General features: G+C 48.7%; 1 protein-coding gene across 4 annotated transcripts in view; it reads left to right on the top strand.

Annotated features, from left to right (window-relative positions):
- BTBD9 (BTB domain containing 9) overlaps window positions 1-22569 on the top strand; it is a 551044-nt gene that overhangs the window by 521403 nt on the left and 7072 nt on the right. The window lies entirely within an intron of this gene.

The following is a 22569-nucleotide window of genomic DNA, read 5'->3' as shown; positions in this document are numbered from 1 at the left end:
TCCTTAAAGCGGACCAGGTCACACCTGACTTGGAGGCCCAGTAGTGTGGAGAGAATGAGTGGAAAAGGCGGCTTGAGTAGAGCAGCTGCCTGTGGGCCCAGTCTGAGCCTACACAGCCGTGGGAAGGAGACTGACTGTAGTGATCCTGCTCAGGTCAGTCTGACCAGCAGTGGACACACAGAGCAGGACTTTCTACTAACCCACAGGGGCTCACTGGGTAGTAATGGGGTCATTACAGCAGGGGGAACAGGCACACAGCTTTTTATATTATTATTATTATTAGTGATTAATGATGAGCTATGAGATTATAAGGTTACATGGGCATAGTTCCACACCACACGCACCACCGAAGTTCTCTGTCCCCACCCTCCTACCTTCCAAAGATAATCATATTGTTCTCACAAGTCTTAGAAACAGTTTGTTTGCCTCTGGGTTTTTTTTTTCAAGTTCATGTATATGAGTTCTCTGATTACACATATGAATGAAACTATCCAGTTGTTATCTTTTATCTCTTATTTTGCTATATATAATCACCTCCAGTTCCATTATTTTGTCCTAAAGGACACAATGTCATCTTTTTGATTGCAGAGTAGTATTCCATGGAATATAGATCACATAACTTCTTTTTTCCCCCTCCAGGGTTATTGCTGGGGCTTAGTAATAGCACTATGAATCCACTGCTCTTGGTGGCCATTTTTTCCACTTATTGGATAGGACAGTGAGAAATTGAGAGGGGAAGGGAAAATAAAGAGGGGAAGAGAAAGACAGACACCTGCAGACCTGTTTCACTGCACGTAAAGTGACCCCCCACACACTGCAGGTGGGGAGCCGGAGCTTGAACCAGGATCCTTGTGCTTTGTACTATGTGTGCTAAACTGGGTGCGTCACCATCCAACCCTCATATCTCATAACTTCTTTAATCAATCTGTTGATGGGCTACCACTTTTTGGCTATTGTGAATAATGTTAGCTAGGAACAAAAGGCTGCTTTTGTGTCCTAGCTACATTGTGTCCCCTCAAATTAGTGTTTGAATGCCCTTTGGATAAATGTCTTAAGAATGGTATTGCTGAGTCATAAGGTATTCCTCCCTTCCTCCTTTCCTTCCTTCCTCCCTCCCTTCCTTCCTTCGTTCCTTCCATTCGTTCGTTCGTTCCTTCCTTTTTCTTTATCTCTTTCTATCATTATTGCCACCAGGGTTATCACTGGGGCTTGGTGTCAACACTGAATCTACTGCTCCTGGCAGCCATCCCCCCCCCCCATTTTTTTTTCTATTTTATTTGATAAGACAGAGAGAAAATGAGAGGGGGTGGGAAGATAGAAAAGGAAAGGGAAGGATAGACTCCTACAGACCTGCTTTGCTGCTTATAAGGCATCTCCCCTCAAGTGGAGAGCAGGGGCTCGAACCCAGGTCCTTGTGCCTGGGAATTACCTGGCCTCAGGTATTTCCATTTTTATTTGTTTAAAAACTCCCCATAGGGAGTCAGGCGGTAGCGCAGTGGGCTAACCTCACGTGGCACAAAGCACAAGGACCAGCGTAAGGATCCCAGTTTGAACCCCCGGCTCCCCACCTGCAGAGGAGTCGCTTCACAGGCGGTGTAAGGCAGTGTCTGTCTTTCTCTCCCCCTCTGTCTTCCTGTCTTCTCTCTGTCCTATCCAACAACAACGACATCAGTCCCAACAACAATAACTACAATAATAAAACAATAAGGGCAACAAAAGGGAATAAATAAATAAATAAATAAATAACTCCCCATAGAGTCTCCAAAGGGGCTGCACCAGTTCTCATTCCCACCAGCAGTGTAGCAGAGCTCCTTTTCTCCTTGTCCCCACTGCTTCACCAACACCTTCTGTCATTTCCTGTTTCGTTGCTGTAGGCAATTGTCACAGGTGTGAGGTGGAATCTCAGTGTAGTTTGAATTTGCATTTCTTTTTTTTTTTTTTTTTTTTGCCTCCAGGGTTATCCTTGGGGTTTGGGTGCCTGCACTATGATTCCACTGCTCCTGGAGGCCATTTTTTCCCCATTTTTGGTCGCCCTTGTTGTTGTATGTATTGTTGTCATTGCTGTTGTTGTTGGGTAGGACAGAGAGAAATTGAGAGAGGAGGGGAAGACCGAGAGGGGTAGAAAAAGACCGACACTTGCAGACCTGCTTCACTGTTGGTGAAGCGACCCCCTGCAGGTGGGGAGCTGGAGGCTTGAACCAGGATCCGAATGCCAGTCCTTATGCTTTGCGCCATGTGCGCTTAACCCACTGAGCTACTGCCCAGCCCCCTTAATTTGCATTTCACTAATGTTAAGTGTAGTGTAACATTTACTTCTTCATATGTGTATGGGCCATGTGTCTCTCTTCTTTAGAAAATTATGTAGTTAGTTGGCCCACTTTACTAGTGAGATGTTTTTTTTTCTTCTTCTCTTGCTGAGATGTACCAGTTCTTTGTAGATGTTTGATAGCAATAGCTTGTTGGATGTGTTATGTGTAAATATATTCTTCCATTTATGGGGTTGCCTGGTTATCCTTGTGTAGTTTGCTTTTGATGAGAAACTTTTTAGTTTGATACAGTCCTGTTCATTTATTTTCATTTACCATGCCCACAGAGCACACATACATTTTTTTTTTGTCTTCAGGGTTATTGCTGGGGCTCAGTGCCAGCACTATGAATCCAGTGCTCCTGGTGGCCATTTTTTCCATTTTTTTTTTTATTGGATACGAAGAAATTGTGAGAGGAGGGGAAGATCGAGAAGGGAGAGAGAGAGATAGACACCTGCAGTCCTGCTTCACAGCTTGTGAAGCACCCCCCCACACACAGATGGGGAAATGGGGAACTGGAGAATTGAACTGGGATCCTTGAGCTGGTCCTTGCACTTCATACTATGTGCATTTAACCCAGTGTGCTACCATCCAGCCCTCACACATACATCTTTTTAAATGACTTCTTAGGGATCTAGGCAGTGGCACAGCTGGCTAAGTGCACACATTACCATGCTCAAGGCTTCAATTTCGAGCCCTCAGTCTCCATCTGCACAGGGGGAGCTGCACAAATAGTGAAACAAGTACTGCAGGTGTCTGTCTGTCTCTCTCCCTACCTCACCCTCCCCCCTCAATTTCTCTCTGTTCTGTCAAAGAAATAAAATGTCCACTGGGAAAAATAGATTCATCATGCAGACACTGAACACTGAACCCCATTGATAATCCTAGTGGTCAAAAAAATAAAAAAAAGACTTATTAAAGAAACTAAAGGGAGTTGGGTGGTAGCGCAGCGAACCCGCACAGATGGCGTGAAGCGCAAGGACCGGCGTAAAGATCCCAGTTTGAGCCCCCAGCTCCCCGTCTGCAGAGGAGTCGCTTCACAAGTGGTGAAGCAGGTCTGCAGGTGTCTGTCTTTCTCTCCCCCTCTGTCTTCCCCTCCTCTCTCCATCTCTCTCTGTCCTGTCTCACAACAACATCAATAACAACAACAATAGAAAACAAGGACAACAAAAGGGAAAATAAATAAAAGAAACTAAAGTTATAATGCTCACAGAAAATAATTACAACCTAACAGAGGAGGCCCAGGGGGCCTCCTGGCTTTGAGCCACTTTTATTTTAACGTGGCTGTGGGAGAATGAACCCAGGGCCTGAAACATGTTCAGCGCCACTGAGCAGCCTCTAAGCCAAATTTCTCTTTTTTCTTTCTTTCTTTCCTTTTTTTTTCCCCTTGTGAAAGAAGAGAGGAGGAAGTGAGAGATGAGAGACTGGAAGGGAGAGAGAGTTACTACAGTACTGCTCCATTATTCCTGATGTTCCCGTCAGATGCCAGGACTTGAACCCAGGGCCACACTCACAGGAAAACGTGCACCATACTGGGAGAGCTCTGTCCCAAGCCCTCTGAATTACTCTTGACCTGAGTTGATCGTTTGTCCTCTGGCCCTGTCCTCTGGCCCAAGCCCTCCATTGGCCAGCACCTTCTCCAAAGTAGAAGCCAGTTACTGAAAGGGGCCCTCCTGCATCATCAAGTTCTTCTGTTGCTGTTTTTTTTTTAAAGGAATGAAATATTCCCCAGACCTCTCATGGGCTGAAGACTCACAATCATCCCCCTGTAATTTATAAGAATCTGGAACATTTACTATTTGCATGCCAAGTATTTATAGCCAGAGCCTGGGAGGAGGAGGAGGCCAGAGCCACACACCTGCCTCCACTACTGCCTCCTGCTTGGCTGCCTTTGCGGCAGGTTAGCTCTGGACACCACTTGAGAGAACCACACACCAGTGGCTCTGGCCCACCTAGAGGTGAGAGGGTGGGTCTGGGTCCTGAGGCTTGATTCACTGTGGACGTTCTGGGAGCACCAGTGACTTTACTTTAGATCATCTGTCTGCCCCCAAACAGCCTCCCCCTGCCACATGAGCCCTGGGGGGTGTGGCCTGGGACAGAACACAACTGAACATCACAGAGACGGACAGAATTGCCTCTCCAGTCACCACTCTGGGGGCCAGCTGAGCTCCCCTTGCTGCCCTGGGTGCAAGGACAGAGTGGTGCTCTCCACGGCTGTGCCAACCCCCAAGTGGAAGCTTATCCTCGCCCACACCCTCCGCCTGGGCCTGCTGGGAGGTGAGGGGGTGGCAGGGCCACAGCCTCCAAGACTCCCAGCAGCTCCCAGTCCACTGTCCAGTGTGCCCCAGGGTCTCTGGGGACTGGGCACTGACAGTGATGTCAGAGAAGCTGGTAGGAGAGGACCACAGGGAGCACTGAGCCAGCAGCCTAGGGCCAGGCCCTCAGAGACCTCAGGTAACTGAGGCTCCTACAAGCTTAGAAGTAGCCCTTCCATTTATGTTTTTACCTCTGATTGCAGGGAATGGGGGTGGGTGGGTACTGAACCAAAGCAAGGGAAGGAAAAGGGGGCCTGGGGGAGGGGGGGTTGAAGTCCTGGGGGGGGGGATAAGACTGTGTAGCAGATACCTGCTACACAAAACTGGGAAGCCATACACAAAAATAAACAAAGGTGCTGTGGTTCATCACCCCCCCCAACAAAATTAAATAACATTAAATTAAAAGAGGAGAAAAAAAAAGTGGCCCTCTTAGAGGCAGCACCCACCACCAGGCTCTCCCTGGCCCTCGGATCCCAGGCCCTCTCATCTCCAGCCCCTGGAAAAGCTTGGAGAGAGAGAAAGAGCCTGAGGCAGGGCCTCCAGCAGCATGGGGACTGGTGTGGAACTCAGACTGTGATATACTCGTGCCAAATTTATGTATCTTAAATTCACCAGTGAGCTCTGCTGAGGGTTTCTGGGCCTGTGGGGTTGGGGGGAGGCAATGATCCCAAAGCCTTCCTGACCTCGTGGATGTGGGTGAGGCCATGCCACACCTGGGGGTCAGCTCTGCTGAGCCCCCCTATAATGGACTCCAGGAGCTTCATCCTGAACTGGTGGGGCCCAAAGGGGTTACTGTTTGGAAAGTGTATTTGTGGTCGTGGGTGGGCTGTGGCCTTGCCCTCGATTTGCAGGTCAGGCCTAGGTGAGCACACAGATACTTATGTGTCTAACCCCTGCCCTCTCCCACCCCCCCACTCCAGTCTGTGAAATTGTTTCTGTGGGTTTCCTGTTAAAAATAAAGTACTGACTTCTTGTGCTGTCTGTGCTGGTGGTGTCTTTTTCTCCGTGGCCAGTCCCCTGCTGCTTCTCCCTGGGATAAGCCCATAAGGAACCAGAGAGACCAGGTGTCCCCATTGCCCCCAGGTGCCTTGTGAGAGTGCTGGCTTGTCAGGCAGGGGCTGTGCCTCACCCTGTTCACAGCCATGGTTCAGTGCTGTTGTCTCTATTTCTCTCTCACTTTGTCTGAACAAGTTAACCTAGCAGGAGTGAAAGTCACACATGTGTGGGGCCCTGGCTCCACAAAAGAACTGGATTTAGGCATCGTTACATGAGCTAACCCTCCCAGTTTTGATCATCTAGAAATCTAGAACTAACAGCTTATTAATCAACAATTTGCTTATATAAATGTTGAGCAAGACAAAAGCAAACCCAAGGAGTTCTGCACGCCCATACTCCATGTGCCCTGAGCTGCAGGCACATGCCCAGCCCGTCACACGGTCACTGTCACTGCCACTGCCTGAGCTCCTGGGGACAGAGCAACGACCCTAGATGACAGATGTTCCCCCCCCCCCATGGTTCTGATGTTCCCAAGGGAGGCAACAGACAGTACAGACAATGGAAATAAGGCTGGACCCATGTGGAGGAGAGACTGGGGGCAGCAGTGCAGTTATAAACCAGTGGCCCATGGAACCTACCCTAAACTGGAGAAACCTCACAGGAGGATGGAAGAAGAGAGAATAAAGCCTCATAGTGTGGTGCAGACTGATGGGGGCAGGAGTGGGATGGTCTCCTGGGTGTGGGAGGACCGCTGGAACATTAATTTAGGACTTCGCTGAGTGAAGTGGGAACCAGAGGGAGGTTCAGAGCAAAAGAGAGCTCGCATCTCACTCACTGTGACAGACTTGTTCCCACAGCCTAGTGGGGAATTTCTGCCTGGGAAGGAGATGACAGGAGCAGTGGAGTTGGGGTGGGGGCAGCGGGTCTGCAGCAATCCAGGGAGGGAGGCTGGCAGCCTGGACCAGGTGAGCAGCAGAGGTGGTGCAGTCTAGGCCGGTAGGACCAGCAGAGCTTGTGGACGGGATATGCTACCTTTAAGGGCCAGGGGCCAGGCAGGGCGCACCTGGTTAAGTGCATATGCATCACCATCGAGCATGGGCTCTATTTGAGCCCCCTGTCACCATCTGCGGGGGGAGGGTTTCACAAGTGGTGAAGCAGTGCTGCAGATGTCTCTCTTTCCTTCTCTATCCCCCTTCCCTCTAAATTCCTCTCTGTTCTATCAAATAAAATAATTTTTAAAAATCTTTAAAAAATACCTTTAAGGTACGACTGTGTTGTTGCAAATAGCAAGATTTCATTCTTTTTAACAGTTGAGCAAAATTGATATTCTTTTTTTAAATATTTATTTATTTATTCCCTTTTGTTGCCGTAGTTGTTTTATTGTTGTAGTTATTATTGTTGTTGATGTTGTCGATGTTGGATAGGACAGAGAGAAATGGAGAGAGGAGGGGAAGACAGAGAGGGGGAGAGAAAGATAGACACCTGCAGACCTGCTTCACCACCTGTGAAGCGACTCCCCTGCAGGTGGGAAGCAAGGGCTCTAACACCTTACACATGGTCACCTGTGCTTTTCACCAGGTGTGCCACTGACCAACCCCCAGAAGGTGACCTTGCTTGTGGTTTTGATTTGCATTTCCCTGGTGAGTTGTGACCTTGAACATAATTATTTGTTGGATAGAGATAGCCAGAAATTGAGAAGGAAGGGGGAGACAGAGAGCAAGATAGACACCTGCAGACCTGCTTCAACACTTGTGAAGTGACCCCCTTGCAGGTGGGGAGCCATAATTGTGAATGAGATCATTTCATTAATTGCTCTTGTTGATAGTTCTTTGTTGGCAGATAGAAAACAATCAAATTTTGTTGAAGGATTTTTTTCCCCTTCAGGGTTATTGCTGAGGCTCGGTGCCTGCACTATAAATTCACTGCTCTTGGTAGCCTTCTTTTTTTTTGTTTTTGTTTTATTGGATATGACAGAGAAATTGAGGGGAGGGGAAGAGAGAAAGACACCTGCAGACCTGCTTCACTACTCATTAAGTTTGGGGAGCCGGGGGCTGGAACCCGGATCCTTGCACTTTGTACTATGTGCGCTTAACCACTGCCCACCCCCTGTATAATGATTTTGTATACTGAAGCTTTACTGAATTTATTAGTTCTAATATTTTGGGATGGTATTCTTTTTTTTTTTTTTTTTTTTTTTTTGCCTTTGTGCCTGCACTACGAATCCACTGCTCCTGGGGGCTATTTTTCCCATTTTGTTGCCCTTGTTGCTGCTGTTGTCGGATAGGACAGAGAGAGGAAGGGAAGAACAGAGAGGGGGAGAGAAAGACACCTGCAGACCTGCTTCACTGCCTGTGAAGCAACCCTCCTGCAGGTGGGGAGCCGGGGGCTTGAACCAGGATTTATTCTCTTTTGTTGCCCTTGTTGTTTTATTGTTGTAGTAGTTGTTGTTACAGATATCACTGTTAGTGGATAGGACAGAGAGAAATGGAGAGAGGAGGGGAAGACAGACAGAGGGAGAGAAAGACAGACACCTGCAGACCTGCTTCACCGCCTATGAAGCGACTCCCCTGCAGGTGGGGAGCCAGGGGGCTCAATGCCTTAATGTTTATTTGTTAATATTTTTTTTTACTAGGGTAAAGACAGAAATAAGAGGGGGAAGAGGAGAAAGAGAGACACCTGCAGCCCGGTTGCTGGATAGGACAGAGAGAAATGGAGAGAGATGGGGAAGACAGAGAGGGGGAGAGAAAGACAGACACCTGCAGACCTGCTTCACCGCCTGTGAAGCGACTCCCCTGCAGGTGGGGAGCCGGGGCCTCAAACCAGGATCCTTATGCCTGTCCTTACACTTCACACTTAAGTTTTAGTTTTTATTATTGGATAGAGACAGAGAGAAATCGAGAAGGGAAGGAGAGGTAGAGAAGGAAAGACAGACATCTGCAGACCTGCTTCACCACTTGTGAAGTTTCCTCCAATGGGCAGGACCAGGAGCTTGAACCCAATTCCCTGTGCAGTGTAATGTGAGCGCTTAGCCAGGTGCTCTTCATGGAGTCTTTAGAAATTGTTTTTTCACAGGGCAGGGGGGACTGGGCAGTGGCACACTGGGTTAAATGCACATAATACAAAGCACAAGGATCCTGGTTCGAGCCCCCAGCTCCCCACCTGCAGGGGGGTTGCTTCACAAGTGGTGAAGCAGGTCTGCAGGTGTCTGTCTTTCTCTCTCCCTCTTTATCTTCCCCTCCCCTCTCAATTTCTCTCTGTCCTACTCAATAAAATGGGGGAAAAAATGTCTGCCAGGAGCAGTGGATTTGCAGTACCAGCACCAAGCCCCATTGATAACTCTGGAGGCCCCCCCAAAAAATGTTTTTCCTTTTTGTTGTTCTTCTGTTTATGTGAGCTGTACAACCCTGTCTTTGGTCTCCCTTCTCTATTCTTCTTTCATAAATTCTGCTGTTGAGCTTTTTTATTGTATTTGTTAGTTATGTTATTGTGTTCTTTAACTCTCTGACGGTTGCTAAAAACCTATATTTTCTGTCTTTGTTGTTTAAGTACTTGTGTAGTTTACTCATCAAAATTTGATGAATGTCCTTAATTTTTTATGTGGTGGATTGGTATCTTTATATATTTTTTGAGGTTTTTGTTTTTTAGTTTGGAGCAATTTCCTATTTCTTCTTTCAGTTTTAGTGTGTTTTTGTGTCTTAAATGAAACATCTACCTCTCTGAGTACTGAAAGAGTGGCCTTGTACAGGAGTTGTATTTACTGTTGAGTTTCCCTGTTTGTTTGTTTTGCTGCCTTTCGAATCTTGCTTGTCTAGGTATGCAGGTTTATTTTTGAGGTTGTCACAGGACCTACCAGTATTTGTAAATTTATTTATTAGACAAGGGAGAGAGAAATCAAGAAGGGAGACATAGAAAGAGGAGAGACACATGCTCATGAAGCCCCCCCCCCCCACAGTTGGGGGCTGGGGGCTTGAACCTAAGTCCTTGCACACTGTAATGTGTGTGCTCAACCAGGTGTGCCATCACCCAGCTCCAGCCTGTCACTATTTTAATGTCAGGGGTCTCATCTGGCATCTAGCTTCAAGATAATTAGAGGTTAGATACTCAGTTGTCAGTTTTGGGGTGGAGGTGGGATGAGAGTATGGAGGGTTACACTCAGGTCTCATACATACAAAGAGAACATTCTACCACTGAACTGTACCCCCAATTCCTTATCAAGCAATACTTTTTCTTTTCTTTTCTTTCTTTCTTTTTTATTTCATTTATTTATTAATGAGGAAGACAAGAGGAGAGAAAGAATCAAACCTCACTCTGGTGAATGTGCTGCTGGAAATTGAACTCAGGACCTCATGCTTGAGAGTCCAGTGCTTTATCCACTGTGCCATCTCCTGGACCACATCAAATAACAGTCCTTTATTTATTTATTTTGCCTCAAGGGTTTCGCTGGGGCTCAGCGCCTGCACTTTGAATCCACTGTTCCTAATGGCCATTTTGTTCATTTGTTGTTGTTGGATAGGACAGAGAGAGATATTGAGAAAGGAGGGGAAGACAGAGAGGGGGAGAGAAAGACAGACACCTGCAGACCTGCTTCACCGCCTGTGAAGCGACCCCTCAGCAGGTGGAGAGCCAGAGGCTAGAGCCGGGATCCTTGCACTTCATACTATGTGTACTTAACCCAGTGCTCCACTGCACGGCCCCCTAAGTCACAACTTCTCAAGCATGCTACTATGTGTGGCGTAGCTGTGAACCCTGCTCGCTGTTAGCCCTAGCAGCATGCTGGTGTCCCCCCAGGCACGGGTGTGAGAGTCAATGCCTTGGATACATACAGTCTCCTCCTTGGAGATACGGTTGAGCTAGACCAAGAGTGAGCACCTGTGTTCACTGAGAACTTGTCTGGCTGGAGCAACATTGAACTGGAGACAGGAGAGCCAGCTGCAATTAGTGGGGCTGGTGCAGTGTCGGGAGTTCATCACCTCTGACAAGAACGTGGGTGTGCTCAAAGGTGATGGTGCAGAAATAGTGCCTGCTGGGGCCTGTTACTAACGGAAGCTGCAGCAGGCAACCTTCTGAAAGATGCTTTCTTCTTCTTCTTCTTCTCTTCCTCCTCCTCCTTCATCTTCTTTACTGAGAGAGGGTAACAAAGAGAGAGAGAGAGAGAGAACATGAGTATACTGAAACTTCCTTTAGTGTGGTGGGGACTAGGCTCAAGCCAGGGCTGCACACATGCAAAACAGCGCACTATCCAAGTGAGCTATTTCACTGGCTCCTTGGTAGTTGCTTTAACACCAGGTAAGAAGTCTGCTCTGTAGTAATGACGTGTCAAGGGGGTTGGGTGGAAGCTCAGCAGGTTAAGCGCATGTGGCGCAAAGCACAAGGATCCCTGTTTGAGCCCCCGGATCCCCACCTGCAGGGGAGTCGCTTCACAGGCGGTGAAGCAGGTCTGCAGGTGTCTATCTTTCTCTCCCTCTCTCTGTCTTCCCCTCCTCTCTACATTTCTCTCTGTCCTATCCAACAATGACGACAACAATAAAACAAGGGCAAACGAAAGGGAATATATATATATATATATATATATATATATATATATATATATATATATATATATATATTTTAAAAGCATGACTTGTCAAATGGCTGCTTTTGTACTGGGTAGGTCTGCCCACTTGCCCTTTTAAGAGTGACTTTTCCATTTCTCTCTGCCTCTTGGGTCTCCCAATGATCAGCCCTGCTGATTTTCAAAGCTAGAGTTGTTGTTGTTGTTGTTTTTGGGGGGTGCAGGGGTTCTGTCTCCTGCGCCGGTCCCAAGGGGTGGGGCGCCTATTATGGAGCTCGAGCTCTTTACTCCCCCGGCAGATGCCCACATCTGTGGGATCCCACCGTTTCAGGGGCCACCACACTGGGAGTAGGATTTCGGTTTCTTGGCTAGACTGTGTCTCTGCCCCCCTGGCTGTTTTGGTGTGTTTGTCTTGCCACTCATGGTGGAGCTGCTCCATCCATTCTTAGGTCTTTTTATGGGATGCAGGGAATGAGCTCAGACTCACACATGCATAATGCTACTGAACAGCCTCCAGGGCCGTTTTTAAATTTGGGGAGGAGCGAGAGAGGTGGGGGGGGCGAGGAAGAGAGGAGAAATATCACAGCACGACATCAAACATTTTGTTAACAGCTTATCATGAGATTGTAAGATTACAGCATATAGTTAGTTTCGCACCATACCACCACCAAATTTCTGTCCCCACTCTCCCACCTCCCAAAGTCAAGCACCATAGTTCTCACAGTGCTACTGCATAATCTCAGAGCTCCCCAGTGCTGCCTTTGGTCCTCCCAGTGGTGCTGGAGCTTACATGCAAGGCCTCACATCTGGAAGGTATGTACTCCACTGGGTGATGTGTCTCCCACCCATTCTCAGATCCTGTTCCATATACAGCTGTGTATCACTGCACTTGTAGGAGGAGGTGAGCCCAGATCTCCCCATACCATTTTAAAATGCCTCCTCAAGACTTCATCATACGGGAATCAGAATGAATCAGGAAGCCCCTGTTAAGAGTTTAGCTGAGGATATAACTTGTTTTTTTCCCCTCCTGAAAAGTGGCATGGGAATTGCTATTACTGTTGTGACAGGATCATCAGTTTAGTTTCTGCATGTGGAGGAGATATCTAGAACAGAAGTCCTGAGATTGCATTACAGAGAAATCGCCTGAAGCCCCACGACCATGTGTCCCACAGGTTCTGACTCAGGGACCACACTGTCCAGGCTTTTGAATGCAACTTGGGTGGGGAGCAGCTGGAACCCTGAGTCCAGAGCAGAGTGAGGTCTGGGCCAGGGGTAGAGCTGGGAGTTGCCCATGTGTATGATTTAAGTTAGGAAGAGACAGGTCCCCAGCTGAGCCCTGGTGTCCCCAGCAAGTTAGAGCCTGAGGGCCGCAGGGAGGGAAGATCAGTACTAAATGTTTGACGGCTCAAGGGAGATGAGGGCTGAGGGCTGACTGGGTGGGGACTGAAGGAACACCCGGTTTGGGTGGAGTGTGACTTTCTGAAACTGGGAGCAGTCCCTGAGGCTGGTTGTGAGCTCATATGTGGGTACCCGGAACGCCCCCTTCATGTCCATGTCCTGCCAACTCTGCTCTTTCATTTTGCTGAGGGCTGGAGTCAGCCTGAAGACAGCCTTTGTCCTCCACGAGGCTCGGCTCTGACAAGACTATGGATGCTTGATTACCTTGTAATATTCACACCTAGGATATCTTTCCCAGGTTTTAGAAGGATGAACTCTCCTCAAGTGGTTACAAGTTTCACTGCCTTTCCACCTGGCAAGAACCGCAAAACCTCCACTAAACTGTTTGTTTTACTTATTTAAATGACAAAGATCAAATGTCTTAGATTTTGGATACTATGTGCAAATTAGATGAAATGACTGTCCATTGCTGCCATCTTTACTCTCCCTAAATCAGAAGCAATTACCAAAAAGATGCATACTTTGGGGAGAAAGAAAAAGCCTAGAAAGAGAAAAAAGAAGGGATGCCAGAAACCCAGGAAATGGGATTGTCTATAAAAGCAGAGAACTTGATTTTTTTCAGGTACACAAACTATAAAGTGGCCATATCACCACTAAACCAGCTCCACGTTCCACAGGCAAAGGGGAAGCTGTGTGGTCTGCACAGGCATCTCTGAGCCTCAGCTTTCTCAGCTGTCAAATGGGACTAATAGTCACACTTTTCACAGAAATGTGAGGACTAAAGAAGACAGTGCTAAAGGGTGTCTGAAAAAATACCAGCCTTTCTGGATATGGATATATATATACATATACATATATATATGTGTGTGTGTGTGTGTGTGTGTGTATTTCTTTAAAAATTATATTTATTGGGCAGAGACAGCCAGAAAACAAGAGGGAAGGAGGTGATAGGGAGGGAGAGATGCCTGCAGCACTGGTTCACCACTCCTAAAGCTTTCCCCCTGCAGGTGGGGAAAATGAACATTTTTTATTTATAAAATGGAGATATTGACAAGACCATAGGATAAGAGGGGTACCATTCCAGGAGTCAGGTGGTAGCGCAGCGGGTTAAGCACACATGGTGTGAAGCTCAAGGTCTGGTGTAAGGATCCCAGAGTCCCTGGCTTCCCACCTGCAGGGGAATTGCTTCACAAGTGGTGAAGTAGGTCTGCAGGTGTCTTTCTCTCTCCCCCTCTCCATTTCTCTCTGTTTTAACAATGATGACATCAGTAACAATAATAACTACAACAACAGTAAAAAACAAGGGCAACAAAAGGGAAAACATAAAAAAATACAAAAAAGAGGGGTACAAATCCACACAGTTCCCATATCCACCAGAGTTCCATATCCCACCCCCTCCCCAATAGTTTTCCTATTCTTTATACCTCTAGAGGGAGTATGGACACAGGGTCATCATGGGGTGCAAAAGGTGGAAGGTCTGGCTTCTGTAATTGTTCTCTGCTGAACATGGACATTGACAGGTCGATCCATACTCCGGAGCAGCCTGTCTCTCTCTTTTTCCCTAGTGGGGCAGGGCTCTGGAGAAGCTCCAAGACACATTGGTGGGGTCATCTGCCCAGGGAAGGCCGGTTGTCATCATGGTAGCATCTGGAACCTGGTGGTTAAGATATAAAGTCAAACAAATTGTTGACTAACCATGAACCTAAAGGCTGGAATATTGCAGATGAAGATTTGTTGTCTCCATTTTAGAAAAAGCTAGGAAGTCTATTTTAGGTATATTTCAAAGGGCCCATGACTTTACTAATTTTTGCCTGAGCCTTTTTTTTTAATTAAAAATTTTTTTTTTATCAGAGCACTGCTTACTCTGGCTTATGGTGGTGCAGGAGATTGAGCCTGAAGCCTCAGGCAATAGTCTCCTTGTCTAACCACTATGCTATCTCCCCTTCTGGTTATTCCTCCGTTTGCCTAAAGCAGTCACCTTTCCTGTTTATATTTTTGTTGGTTCAGAAATGGGCCTGATCACCCCTCCTCCATTTCACTGTCAGTTTTACGTTGCCCCCAAGACTCACCTGCTCTGACAAGACACTCCTCAGCATTCCTGGTGTCTCCTCCATGTTTTCTTGGTGCCTTTTGGAAATGTAAAATCCTCCTAGCATCTTATTTCTTTATGGTTTTATTTAACTATTTTATTTACTTGTTTGATAAAGATAAAGAGAAATCAAGTGGGAAGGGAGGAGATGGGGGGGCGTCAAAGGCACCTGCAGCACCGCTTCAGCCTGCGTGAAGCTCCCCCTGCAGGTGGGGAGTGGGGGCTGGCTCTCGGCTCCTGCACACTAGAACATGTACACTCAACCAGATGTGCCCCTGCCTGGTCCCCTCCTCCTCCTCCTGCTAGCATCTTACTTTTTTTTTTTTTCAAATCAAAGTGTGGCTCAGTCCTGGTGATAGTGGAGCCTAGGACTGAGCCCGTGAGTCCTCGTGTGCAGTCTGTGTGCTCTGCAGGTCTGAGCTGGGCGCTCCCTTTGGAGGACACAACTTGAGCAGCCATGGTCCAGCCATGGTCCAGACACCAGCAGGGCCTTTTCCTCTCACACAGAGATTCCTTGTCTGATATTACACCTGCCACAGACTCTTTTACCACTGACAGTCTCCAGCTGTGGAAACACAACTTTGCTCCTTTCTGAAATTTGCTTTGCTTTGATGTTTGGTTGTTGCCCAGACTTTCCCTGACCACAACATACTTAAAATGACAAGGTCATTTGTCCTGAGGTCCTGCCTCTTCCTTGTTCCTCTGCTTGGATGTAGTCAAGAACAGTTCAAATCTGGTCCCCTCTGCCCTCTTAGTGACCCACACTGGGCCTCAGTGGGGTCTCGGGGCTTCATTGGTATAGCAGGAGTAAGCCCAATGGTCAGGACTGACAGGACTACCAGGTCCCTCCTCCTCACCCCTGCAGGCTGTGGAGCCTCTGGGGAGTGCACCCCCAGGCCTTGCTGACATCAGATCACTGGTGTGTCTTGCTGGCCCCACCTTAACTGGGGTCTGTTATCTCCACACCTAAGCCCTACGGGCCCTTTTGGTTCACTGTTGACCTTCCTCCACACTTGTTGCTCAGGGTCACGGGCTTAACCTTGAACCCTGTTCACCTCCAAAGGGTTCTCATCCCAAAGGTGCTTATAGGTGACTGTGTGACACCCACTAGGAACTCACATGAGACCACACTGCCATTGGGGTCGAGCCCAATGCCTTCATGTTGCCTGTGTCAATAGGTTCTGAGGTTTAAAGAGACAAAATTGGGCAGACATTTTTGAAATTTACCCAGAACCTTTTCAGCTTGCAAAAAGCCTATCTGCTCCACTCGATGCCAGCGGTCAGTGTGTCCCAGGGTCTTCGCCAGATGGACTCCCCACTGGTCTAGCACTGTGGCTGCTGAGTAGTCAGACTTGGAAAAAGAACCAATGTGAGGTTCAGGTAAACACCGCTGTAAACAATTCAGTGGCATCCACAGTGTTATGTAAACACCCCTCTATCTGGGTCCAGAACATTCTCAGTCCTCCAAAAGGAAACCCTGTTTCCAATAAACAGTCCATTCCCTTTCTTTGAGGCCTGGCAACCACCCGTCTGCTTTCTGTCTCTACACATTTCCTTGCTCTGAGTATTCCTTTAAAATATACCGTGTGCTCTGTTGAGCACTGCTTCTGAGCACCGTGTCTCCAAGGTACATCCACATGGTAGCGCGTGTCAGCACTTCAGTTCTGTGTCTGAACAGACTACATTTTGTTTGCCCATTCATCCCTCGGACACCTGGGCTGTTGCACCTTTTGGTTATTGTGAACAGACATGAACATACATGTGCAGACTCAGCTCCCTGCCTCTCACTCTTCTGGCTGTGTATTGCAAAGTGCAGTTTGCTGGACCATGTGGTAACTGTTTCTTTTGAGGAGCCATCAAACTATTCTCTTCACTGTCTGTGCCACTTTATATTCTCACCAACAATGTGTGAGGGTCCAGCTTTTTCTCTCCACACTTACTATTTTCTGTCTTAATGGACATGACTAGCCAGACTTTTCACATGTTGGTCCTGGGGTCCCAAGTACATTCTCCAGAGAGGGAGCTGCATAGGGTCTAGCATGCCTCTCTCATCGTCTGGAACCATCAAGTATCAGGATTCTGCCACAAACTAGTCATTAGAAGCTAGTCACTAAGCCTGGCCTATATTCAAGGGGAGAGGCTCTACTTTTTGACAGGAGAAGTGTCAAAAGAATCTTGGGACATATTTTAAAATGACATCTCGATGACATTTCTTATCCATTCTCTTAAGACTGGTGCTACTCAAAGTGCCAGTCTGTGACAAGATAAGGAGCTTACACCAGGATATAAGTCAGCACACTGGTTCCTTCACCGGGAGTCTGCCAGTTGACCTAAGCAGGTGCTTAGTCACATAGCTGACGTACGTTCAGACACAAACCCTCATCTCAGTCCAGGACACAGTGAAGGATGCGGGGCAGCCCTTTGAGTAGCACCATGAACTAAATGACCGCTCCATGCTCTCAGCTCTCCTCCTGGTTTTGCAGCGCCTGAGGTGTATATAACTTGGCAGCCTCCTTCAAGAATATTAAAGGGAGGCTGGGCAGTGTCACACCTAGTGAAGAACACGTTATCATGTGCAAGGTTTCAAGAATAAGCAGAGCAGTGCTGCAGTGCTCTCTTTCACTCCTCCCACCCCCAATTTCTTTCTGCTGGAAGAAAAGAAGTGAGGGAGGAAGGCTGGACACCCCACTAGACTTGTCTCCACTTTTCCACATCACTTCTTTCTCCCTTTCTACTGGGTCATTTCACCATAACAATACTTCTCCAGATTAAAAAGAAAAGGAGTTGGACGGTAGCCCATCGGCTTAAGTGCACGTGGCGCCAAGCAAAAGGACCCGTGTAAGGATCCAGGTTCAAGCCCCTGGCTCCTCACCTGCAGGGGAGTCACTTGGCAGTGAAGCAGGTCTGCAGGTGTCTCTTCCCCTCTCTGTCTTCCCCTGCTCTCTCCATTTCTCTCTGTTCTATGCCACGACGACGACATTGATAACAATAACTACAACAATAAAGGGCAACAAAAGGGAATAAATAAGTATTTTTTAAAAAGCACCCTTGCTCCAACATGGATTCACTACTGTCCATTTTCCTATTTCCACTACAGCACAACTCCCTGAAAAGGAGGCCCCTGCAGTCAGGCTTCTATTTCTCCTGCCCAGTGCTCAGTCCCCAGGTGCTGGGTCCTGGGGCAGCACCTCCACAGCTACCTCCCCTCCCCAGCCCTCCCTCCACTCCTTGGGTGGCCTCAGTCAGGCAGGTCACTCAGTACTGGCCACCTTCTGAGCCAACACGCCAAATATCCACTCAGCTCTCCATTGAGTTCCAGAGCTGTGTGCCCCAGAGCCTCCTCACATTTCAACTGGGTGTTTGGGCTGCACCTCAGCCTACTCAGTCCGGACCCAGCCCCCAGTCCTGCCAGAGGTCTGCCTATGCTAAATGTCATGAAGTCCACACCTGACTCCCCCCTCCCTCAGTCCTCAGCCCTCAGCCAGCAGCTCCTGCTGTCTTACCTTCAAACAAAGTCCAGGATCCAGCTCTTCTTTGCACCTCACCTGCTGCTCAGCGCCTTCCTTCCAAGCTGCTCCCCACGCAACAGTCAGGGGACTTAAATCCCAGGGACTTAAATCCCAGGCCCTCACACACAAGCCCTCGGTGGGTCACAAGCTCACAGAGAAGCCGCAGGCCCTGCGCTTTTAGCCGCTGCCCCACCCATAGTACATCCACATCTGCTCCTAATATTCCTTGTATTCCCATTATTTTTCTCCCATCACTCCGAGTAGGCAGTATTTTTGGTGACTGCTCTCTCTCTCTAGTGGCTGGAATGGTGGGAAGTGTGGAGCAGGTGGTGAACAAGGGTCACCTCAGGGCTCTGAGCTGAAAGGTGCCCAGTGGAGCTCACAAAGCATGGACCATGTGGCCCAGGAGGTGGCACAGTGATAAAGCTTTGGACTCTCAACCATGAGGTCCTGAGTTCAATCCCTGGCAGCACATGTACCAGAGTGATGTCTGGTTCTTGCTCTCTCCTCCTTTCTCATAAATAAATAGTTAAAAAAAAAAAAGATGAGTGAAGTCTTTGGGGGGAAAAAAAAAAAGCATGGACCAAACCTGTGTCCTTGTCACTGCTCCTCCTTTTTGGAAGGAAGCACATGCTTTTCCTCCTAGTCTGGCATCTCCCTATGCATCTCTTGCCTGGTGGGCCTGAACCACACCAATGCCTTGTCCCCAGGGGCTCAGCAGATACCCACGGTGGACCCTGTGGCTCTCCTGCTCCCAAAGCCTTCACCATCCCTCCCAGCCCCATCAAGTCCAGACTCCAATCTCTTCTCACCCTGACAGGAAGGCAGGGCAGGGATGCCTGGAGGTGGTGACACAGAAGGGGGTCGGCCTGGGACCTACCTACCCAGCAGACCTCCCAAACCTGTGAACTCAGCAAGATCCAAAGGAGGCCCCCGACTGGGGTGCATCACAGCTCACGTAGTCCCACAAGATGATTCCCCTCCCCGTCATGAAGGCTGCTCACCCCCTCCCATCCTTTCACTTTGTGTAAAACTGTGCGGGGGGGGGGGGGGGGGAGGCAGCAGTCAACAGCAGGAGCCGAGAGCCTCTGCTCACTGCGACCTCCTGCTCCTGTGTGCGTCCCACTGCCTGGGGCAGTCAGTCACACACCCAGGTGTGTAAGCCTGGAGCAGCATTCAGGCCGAGGGGAGGGGAGGTTCTAGAGGTTCCAGGTTGCTGGCTATAGGGGCAACACACCATGTCCACAGGAGCTGGCCAGAGTGAACCCCACCCCACCCTGTTTTCTTCTCAAGAGCTTAAACCAGCCCGTAGGTGTGCAGAGTAAGAAGTGGCCCTGTAAGCCATGCCCTGTGCCCTGCACTGTACCAGGATCCCACCTTCACCAGGAAACCAGTATTATACTTTGCATTGCTGTGGAAGACACAACTCCCCAAGTCACTTCTGGGGGCAGGGGGTGCGTGCTGGGATAGGCTGGTCCCTTCTGTCTGTTTTGGGTTCTGATTTACCCACAGTTCTAACTAGCACACATGCACTGTCACCCTCAGTCTTCAGCTACAGACACTTGCTGATGGCCACTGGGTGCACTCACATTCTTCACAGGCACATACTTTTTTTATCCACTTATCGTATTTCACTAAATTTTACTCAAGTAGTCCTCATCATTTAATTACTTGTGAAAATGATTCAGTCAAGCGATATACTAGGGCCTGTGCTTCCTTTCCCCTTCTTAGCATTTTACTTGGTGTTAACAGTATACTTTTATTTGCTTGGTTTTCCCAGATCCTTGCTGAGAGTGCTCACACTGACTCACAGGAGCCTCTTCTAGGTCTGGGCTTGCCTCCAGCCCCTTCACTGCACTCTCTCCTGGGTCTCGAGCCTCCACATCTTTCTTTTCTCCATCTGTCCAGCTCTGCCTAAGGACGCTTTGATAATGGCTGGAAAGGAGGCGCATCTCAGAGGCCTGTGAGTGGCTCTGCTGCATGGCGCCCATCAGCCTCCTCCCTCTCCATCAGCCCCTTCCTCTGGAGCAGGGGGGTGGGCCTCAGTGCCCAAAGAACACGGCTGACCACAGCCTTGAAGACCAAGTCCATTCTCACAAGACTGTCTGTCTTGCTGTCCCCCAACCCCCAGCTTTCTTCTTACTATCACCCCTCTTCCTGTAGAGGCTGCTACTGGCATGAAGTAGGCTCCTCGGGTCTGAGAGGTGTGAGGGACCTCCCACTGCTCCTTGACAGGCCTGTGTGATCCAAGGCCACCAGATCCCCCAGGCTCCAACACTCGCTCTGCTTACCTCCACTGAGTTTTCCTCATCTTCCCAACAATTGTGAGGTCGACACTTCTGCCTTAAAAGTGGTAGGGACAGGTATCACTGTTGTCCCACACTATCAGATAGTCCTAAACACCCAAGGATGTGTGAAATGTACCCTCTGCACCTAGGTGCAAGCACCATCTACAGCACTTTGCTCTTCCAGCCTTTGCTCTCTGAGCCCTTCCTTGCTGGGGTTTGGATCAGAGATGCTGCCCAGGCCCTAAGGCGTGAGCAACCTCAACCAAGTGCATGGGGAAGGGAGGGTGTCCTCAGGACTGCTGCTCAGCCCCTCCAACCCCAATCAAAACCTTGCTGCCACTGAATGGTCTAGTTGACACCTTTTCTTCCCAGTGCCGGGCTCTGTGGTGTGAACACTAGACAAGTGACCCCACAGTGCCAGGGGGCTTCTACACATAACGCCCCTCATGTTTTTCCAAGCTCCTTCCAGGGAGACCTTGAACTGCTTTTCTGATTATCGAGGTGGCACTTAGGTGAAACACAGAAACCCAAACTTTCATATGATTGGTTTAATTTTTTTTTCAGCAGGAGAAAAAAAAAGAATAAAGTTACAAGATTCTTTTAATATTTTCACAATGTTAAAACTAAAACTGAGCTCTAGGCTATGTGTGTAAGTAAATCTAGAACACAAAAGGGTTAAATAAGATTTTTCTCTTTTAAAGATACAAGAATTTAAGTTTTCCTTACATTTAACAAACTTCACAGAACAGATACTGCAGGGGAACAAGCCCTTCCTCCCCTCACCCCCAGCTCTACCATCAGGAAGTGAACAGAGGCTGTGCCCCCGTATGCCGCTGGGCTCCCCAGAGAGCCTGCTTCCCATCGCTGCCTCAAAGTAGCAGCTGGTGGGGCCTGAGGAGGGCTGGAAGGGCGCGTGGGTGGCCTCTTCAGGATCAGAGCTTGGGGGGGGGGGGCTAGGCGGGGCGCCTCACTGAGGACGGCCATGTACTGGCCAGAGGGCCGTGGCTTGACAACAGTGGTAAACGTGGGCAGACCTGGCCCATCTGCCCTAGAGCAAGACACTGGTCTAGGTCCTGAAGCAAGAATTAAGGCTGGAGAGTTCTGCAGCGGATTCCACTCTAGTGGGGGTGGGGTAGGAGGAGCAGGAGGCTGGGAAGAGCATGATTTCCTATTCAGTGTTTCAGATCAAGAAAACATCTGTGGTTGCAGGTGTTATAGCTGGTTAATTTGCAGAGAGAGTGTCGAACTGTTTGCTGTGGTATAAAAGGGAAAGTTGCTGGGTGAAACTTCCAGAAGCATGTGTGCGTGTAGGCAGACCCAACTCCCTCTGCAGCAGTCACCTCCCCTCACCAACCTGCAGCAGCAGCAGCCAGGGCACTGGGGCCACTATACCCGCTCAGGCTTTTAAGGGCAGCTCAACCCACCCCACCACCCCACCTGAAGGGAATGATTTCCTAGCAGGAGGCCAACAGGCCCACTTCCACCCTTCCCCACCTCGCCTGAGCTACCGTAGCTACAACTGCTCTCCGCCCAAGTGAACAGACACAGGCTGAGAAATCTGCCCTCCCACACCCATCCGCCTGAGCAAGTGTGTTGGAGCGGAGCCACAGACCACTAGACAGATTGAACTTGCTGTCTCTGAAATGTGCTGCCTTCTCTGACTACACCTGCTAAGTGGTAGAAGGACTGGCTGTCCTGGGAGTATGGGGCTGCATAGAAGGGAGAGGCAGAGGCCAGGGCACCATCCTCTCAAACCCAGGGGTGCTCACCAAGCTCCCAGTGAAAGGACATAGCCTGTGAGCAGCAGCTCCCCAGCACTTGTTAGATTCCTGTGGCTATGAAATATCTTTAAAAAACAAAACAAAACAAAACAAAACAAAACAAAACAAAACAAAACAAAAAAACCCTCCCAATATATTGATAGAAAACAGCTGCAGAGGCCAGTTTGCAGACCCCAGTGCAGCTGCTGTGCTGCGATTAGCCTTATTTGATCAACTGCCAGATGCCTGCACTTGGCAAATGGTGAACCAGAGCCAGTGGGGTCAGGTGAGCTCCTGGGTGCTTCTCATGACCATGGATCCTGTGTACAAAAGGTGGGTCTTGTTCATGGACTAGTC

This window comes from Erinaceus europaeus, chromosome 4, assembly GCF_950295315.1.
Source record: "Erinaceus europaeus chromosome 4, mEriEur2.1, whole genome shotgun sequence".
In the NCBI taxonomy this organism is placed as follows: Eukaryota; Metazoa; Chordata; class Mammalia; order Eulipotyphla; family Erinaceidae; genus Erinaceus; species Erinaceus europaeus.
This window is presented reverse-complemented; position numbering and strand designations above follow the sequence as displayed.